The following is a 7,021-nucleotide window of genomic DNA, read 5'->3' on the forward strand; positions in this document are numbered from 1 at the left end:
GAGTGGACTTTCTAAATATAGCTTTTTCTTTCTATAAAGGTGTTTTACAAGAATGCTATCTTTTGTGAAAATGTGGCCTTTATAAAGGGTACACTAAGGTCTGTGACTTTTAGACCTAGAAAAGATTTGAAATATTTTCTTAGCCTGGGAATCCACATTTTAGAGGCATAGAAAGAGAAACCCAATGAAATTAAATATTTTGCCCACCATCAAATGGCAAACAAGCAGTAACGACAGCACTCAAGCCTCTGTCTTCTAAATCCATTGAATGCAGCATAAATAGATTGCAATAACTGCTGATTTTCATTGTCCTCAACACTACATTTCTTCTGTGCCTTATCCCTTTTCTTTTAAGAGGGATGACAACATTATCTGCAAACTTTATCTATAACTATTTTTTTTTAATTTTGCTGTTTAGTAACTCATTTTTGAAAAATTCTGTTTCTATGTTGAAAATGTGTAAGGACATTTACCTTCTTTCTTGAAACACCTTTGCCTGCATTTATCACATTTTATTTTGAACTATTGTGTAGCAATAAGTACAAAAGCGCGTCTAGTAGAAGAGATAATGTCAGAGGCAACAAGGTGTGTGTATGGGGGGGGTCGGGGTTAGAGTTGACATACCTTAAGGGAGATGAGGAGAGAGGGAAGAGAATAGAAATTTTATTTATTGGAAAAAATATGATGGCAAGTTAGAGAATTTTGGCTAAACTTAATACAATATAGCTTTCCTTAACTTAAATTCCGGGTTAACTTCCACTGTTTACATTGCCACAGACTAGGGAATAAACAAAGCAAAAAGATTTTTGGTACCACCATTTTGTGTTAATTTCATAAAGATTTCTACAAGACTTTTTAAAAATAAATTGAAAAACGAAAGTCTTGTCTTTAGCTTATTTTCCCTGTGTGCTTGCACTTTAATAAGTTGATAAATGATATTTAAACTCAATAGTTATGATTAATTCTGTCCCACAATTTTTAAAAGCACTGGGGATTGTGTGCGCGTGCATGCGCGCACCTTTACAACCAGTAAAACAAAGTTCTTGATCAAAAAATTATTATCACTTAGACTATTGAATAAAATCAGATATGATAGAGGGGCGAGCTGTTGATAGGTTTAAAAGTCACCCTAGGTGATTAATTCATGCAGCAGTGTTGCACGTTTCTCTTTAGATGAAGCACTTAGAAGTATAACCAAGCTTGGCTCTAATTTCATATCTGAGACCTGTTTTATTTAGAGTTCTTTGGCAAGTGCTTGCTCTGTGTTTTTATAGTCTTTGGTTGTGCTATAAAAATGTCAAAATTATGAATTAACAGATATGCAAAAGTGAAATCCTAGAAGATAGGATAAACATGAAGTCCTCTAATTATCACTCAAATAAGTTTGGTTGACACAGAACTGGGAATCAGATAAAGACATTAATAATTCATAATGCTGAAGTTAAAATCTTCTAGTTACAGTACAAAAGAAATCCTAATTTGTACCACAAGGTAATGAATTCAGTACTTTTCATTTGTTAAATATTTGCTTATTACCCTGCACCGTGCATATAACACTGTTGCCAAATTTGGAGGGCAAACAGGAAAAACAGACACTCTCTACCCTCAAGTTGTTTATACTGCAGTCAGTGAAATTTCTCTACTTTGAGATCTTTTAATTCCTCAGTTCATTGTAACATCTTCTTCAGATGAATTGTTTTTTGTTTGTTAAAACCAATGTTTAGCACTTTAAATAGTTTCTTCAATGTTCCTGATGGTGAAATAGAGTCATCATGCTAATTTCCAATACTAATTATAGAGTTGATAGGAGAAATGCTCAAGATTGATAGTAAAGTGATTTCGATAATCTACAAAATGTCTTGAGGTTTCCCAGATAACAACTTGTCTCCCAGACAAAAATGCACTTATTATTGATATTCCAAGCTTATAAAAATGTTTGTACTTTAATCATATAGCGATTTTACAACATCTTTTCATTCACATTTTAAGATATTTTGTTCAGTAGATTATCTCATTTTGAAACTATTGATTTATATATACATACTATGTAAATATTAGTATATATTTCTCAATGACTAGATTAGTGCTTTCTTAACTACTTAAATTTGTTTAATTCATATTGTTGTTCTTCAGCATTTCTTTTACTCACTGGAGCCTATCCCACTGACTTCAAAAAGCCTGAAAACTCTGAAAATCCCATTTAAAGTAACTGTATGGAAAATCGTTAAAATAACATATAATGGTAGAGAAGAAGTGTATTTAACATTGTGCTGAGATTATTCCATTAATAAAGAGATTAATCAATAATTCTAACATTCAGACATATAATAAAAATGAAAAACAATCATAATACTGAGCAATGACATTTTCAATAAAGGGAGATATTGAATATTGTATAGGAAACGAGAATCTGCAAAGCAGATAAGTTGGCAATGATTATACATATATTTAAAATACGTTGAAACAGTCATAGACAGTTTTTCTTTTTGGATGGAAAGAGGCATATTGAAGTGTTCAAGCACTACTTCAATTGGAATAGATATTTAGACACTATACAGAAAACACATGATTGCAGAAGAGCAGATATTAGCAGGTGTGTGAATGTGTATGTCTTTAATTAATGCATTTTCTTTTATTCAAAAAGGAGGAGAATGCCAAATTTACTTTAAAGGTGGCATTGTGATATGTTAAAGTTCCATTCTTAGACTTTTGCTGCTGTTACTGTTCCTTTAGTATTCACCAAAGAGTACCGTCCTGTCATTTATCCAAGTTAGAAATCTAGAAGCAATCCTGGGATTCTCATTATAGGGTCCCCTACCTTCATGCTCCCCCCTCAAGAAGTAACAAATTCTTGGCTCTCCTATATAGGAAAGCTCTCTCCAATGTACGCCTGCTCTGTAACTCTCCGGGTCTCGGCGCGCGGCTGGGAGAGCCGCCCCCGCCGCCCCGCATCCCCTCGGCTCAGGATCAACGGGCCGCCCGCGCCGCCGCCGCCGCCGCCCAAGTCGGTCTCTCACTCGCCCAGGGCGCGCGCCCGGGCGGGGTGTGCGCAGCCAACTCGGTCCAAGCGGGGGAGGGGAGGACATGGGGCGAGGGGGACGCCACCCAAGTGGTCTGGGGTTCGGACCCAGCTAGGCGAAACGCGCCGGGAATCGATGACGGCTGGGGAAACTCGGGCAAACCTTTCTTGGGGAGTCACCCCTCCGACACCCCACCGCCCAGGCGCTGCAACGGAGGGTGAGCGGAGGGTGAGCGGAGGCTGGGGGAGCTCAAACTTGCGAGAGCTGGAGGAGGCGTCGGGCAGGCGGCTGTCGCCCGAGCGCTGCGCCTGCGGGGGGAGGGGAGGCGGCTGCTGGGAGGGAGGGGGAGGAGGAAGAGGAGGGAACCAGGGAGGGGGCACGCGTTGGGATCGCGGCGCGCGGCGTCAGACGGAGCCTGGGCTCCCAGCGGCGAGGTGAGGCGGAGCTACGCTCCTTGCTGAACGCGAACCGAGCTCGGCGGCAGCGGGGAAGACGCGCCGGAGCCCAGGCCGCGACCGAGAGCGGGAGCGAGGCGGCAGCGGCGGCGGAGGGGGAGCCCGCAAGCTGCCGGGCGGGGAGCCCAAGCCGCGCTGTCGCCGCGCAGGGAAGACTTGGCCAACACACTCACACACACACGTTCACACACCCAGCCCGAGCTGGCGCTCGCGGCTAATCGTCAACATGGCGCTGGGGCTCCTGCCCGAGCGCGCGGCTGTCGCCACCTGCCCGGAAGCTTTGAGCCCGCCCCGCCCGGCCCCGCCCCCGCCCCCACCCGGCCCAGAGCCCACCCCTCGGCGGGGCCGACCGCAGCAGACAGCGAGAGAGGCGAGCGGGTTGCGGGCAGCGGGGGACGGCAAACTTTGCTGTTCGCCGCGCTTCCCCGGCCCGGCCCCTTCTCCCATCGCGAACGTCGCCACCCCACTTTCCTCCAACCCCGCACACCTCTCCCCACCCACCCCACCTCCTGTCGCTCCTCCTCGCCGCCTCGACTCTGCTCCGGGGAAAACTTCAAAGCGCCGGATCGCAGGCTCCCTGCTTACTCCCCGGCTGGGGATTTCAGGTCAGTGCCCGGAACACCTTTCCCCGCGGAGGCCGCGCGGGCTGGCGGCCGTGCGTGCGGCGGGCTGCAGTCGGCCCCCTCCCTCAGGGCCCAGACTAGCGGCGGGTGGCTCTTCTGACTCTCGCGTACCCCTCGAAGCTTGTGCCTCGCGCTTCACTTTGGCTGCTTTGCTCGCTTTCGTTTTTATTTCCTAGCTGTAAGTTATTAAAAATGCAGCCAACCTAAGCGGCCCGGCGTGGGCTTCGGGGAGGGAGGGGCGCGGCGGGGGCGGACTGCCGCCCCCCTGGGGGCTGGGAGGAGAGCAGGGAGTTCGCGGAGTGGAAGTTTGCAGGCAGTGTGTGCCTGTGTGCGCGGGAGCGCGGTCGTCGCTGAGTGCCGCGAGTCGGGCGTGGGGGGCGTGGGGGTGAGCTGGGCTGGAAGTTGGGAAGCTCGGCTCGTCGTTAGCTCGCTAGCAGGAAAGGGAGGGCGGCGGGTTCCCGTCTGCTTTCTTTTTCGACTCGGGAAAGAACTGTAAAAACCCCCAGCCGCCGCTGCCTCGTCTCGCCTCTCCGGGGGCAGCTCGTTCTTGCTCGTGGAACGACGGCGTGTGCGTGCGCGAGGGTGTGTGTGGCGGGCGCCCCGAGCCGAGCTCGACCTGGCCGCCGCTGCCGCGCGACTCGTGAGGGGAGTCCCGGTTTTTTGTTGTTTTGGCTTTCTTTGGCTTGCTCCAAAGCGTGAATCACGTGGATTAAAAAAAAAAATACTAGGAAATGGAGCAGAGCGAGGGGTTCCGACTCTGCCCGCCCGCCAGCCAGCCAGTCAGGTCAGACGCTTTGTTTTGTAAATGTTCTTTTAAAATTGTAATCTGCCACCCTGGTCCACCCCCACCTTCCCCGCGACGTCGTGGGGTTGGTTTTAAGTTGTGAGACCCCAGGGGTGGGGGTAGATCGTGCGGGGGCGGGGCGGCGGCGGGCGGGGGGGCGAGACCTGGGTCCTCCTCTGGGTAGCGTGGAGTCTGGTGGAAAGCCCTGTAGGTCGTGTGCGAGTCTGCGGCCGGAGGAAGTTGGTCCCACTCGGAGGGCGTGCGGCGCAGAGGCTGAGGGCGAAGAGGAACTTGCGCACCCGGGCGCGATCCTCGGCCGAGGCGGGGAGGGCGAGGCGCCGCTGCGCCTTGGGGCCCGCGCTCGGAGCAGGCGGGCGGCTGCGCTGCAGAGCCTCCGCCAACTAGGGGGCTCGGGGCGGCGGCGACGTGCTCCTGCTGTTTACCAAGCAAGCCCCGGGGCGCCGTGTGCGGAGTAGGGCGGCTCGAGGCACGCGTGGTCCCGGCGGGCTTCGCGCCGCCTGCACTCTCGAGTGGGCACGTCCCCGGGTCCCTGAGACGGCTGAGCCTGGCCTCGTGTAGGCCGAAGCCGGGGCGAGGCTTAATTTGCAGTTAATGAATCTTTTCCAGAAGTCCGCGATCTCCAGCTAGAGGCTGTGAGTGCCCGCGCGCGAGGGCGCGCGCCGCCGGCGTCTAAAGGGTTGGGGGGTTGCGGGGATGGAAGAGCGAAGGAGGGGGGAGGGTTATGTGTATTTAAAAACAAACCTTAAAAAAAGAAACCAGCGCGCTTCAAATAGGTATTCGTACAGCCTCTTGTGTCTAGAGTAGACAGCTCAGGGTTTTAGCTGCTTTTTTGTTTGTTTGTTTTTTTCTTTTTTTGAGAGAAGGCCAGAGGAGGGGTAGTGGTATTTGCTTCTAGGGGTAGTCTCTGGAGAAAAATCCGTAAAATGACTTAGGAATAAAAACGAGGAGGAAATGGCCCACCCCAGAAGGTGGTGGGTGGTGAACGCAGACAGACTTGGGTATTTGTAGCCATGTGACACTTGCTGTGGCACTGGAAACGGACACCGCGGGCCGAAATTAATCCTTAGGAGGTGTTGGATTCGGTTTGGCCAACAGAATTGCTTGTGTGGAAGGCATTTTAATTGTCGGCCTCTGAGACTCCTGTACGTGGACACTTGGAAAACACATTTGCTTCTCGACCCTTCCCACTCCACCCCCGACCCGTTATCTGGTCTGGGCTTTGCAGTGTCGGTTCCCGTGTTTATTATGGGCATGATTTCACCGCGAGGAGGAAGCGGGGAGATGGCGGTGATTAATATGCCGTCCAGGTTTAATCCGAGGCTGGCCTTTAGTGTGCGGGTTTACGCCGTCACTCACCGGGATTGCCTGGGGTAGTGGGGGGGGGGGCGCGGGGCTCGGGCGCCAGGCGCTCCGCGGGCAGGTCGGGGTTGGGGCTCGGACGGCCCCAGCGCTGTGCTTTGAGGCACTGTCACCAGTAGGTGACTGAGAGTTAATTAGGAAGTGTTCTCCGGATCAATGGGCCGCACAGCTTATTAGCGATTCTCTCCAGCCCTTTGCAGGGCCGGCCGGGCCTGTGCCTCCCACACAGGCCGGGACCCCGCGGCCCGGGCTGCGGAGAGCGCCTCTGGGAAGTGGGGAGGGATGGGCGGCGAGGGGCGACCGGGAGGTGAGTGTAACTTGGCCGGGCGGCGCGTTGCGTGCGGCGCCTCGAGGCCCGCGCAGCCCGCTCTTTCTTCCTGCTCTCGGTCGCCTCGACTGTGTCTTTAACTCGCTCCCGCTCGCGTCGCTGCCTGGCTGCTCCTCCCCGCCTCCCTTGCCTATCTCTTGTTCTCTAAGCACGACGCCTGTGCTCCCCGCCCAGTTTGGGATTAGACAAGATAAAAATCGGACTGCCCAGCGCGCAGAGCTGTGACTGTGCCCCGGCAGCCCGCTGTGCGCTCGGGGCAGCCCGAGCCCGTAGAGTCCCACCCCGACCCTGCAGGCGCGGTCACGCTCCAGCGTTCTGTCTGTCTGGGGGCGGGCCGCGGAGGCGGCGGCAGACTCCCGTGAGCGAGCGAGCCTTTGGGCCCAGCGACCAGGGTGGAGGCAAGGCTGCGAGGGTTTCTCTTAACCCTTTAA

The sequence above is a fragment of the Mesoplodon bidens genome (assembly GCF_964165515.1).
Source record: "Mesoplodon bidens genome assembly, contig: HAP1_SCAFFOLD_849, whole genome shotgun sequence".
In the NCBI taxonomy this organism is placed as follows: Eukaryota; Metazoa; Chordata; class Mammalia; order Artiodactyla; family Ziphiidae; genus Mesoplodon; species Mesoplodon bidens.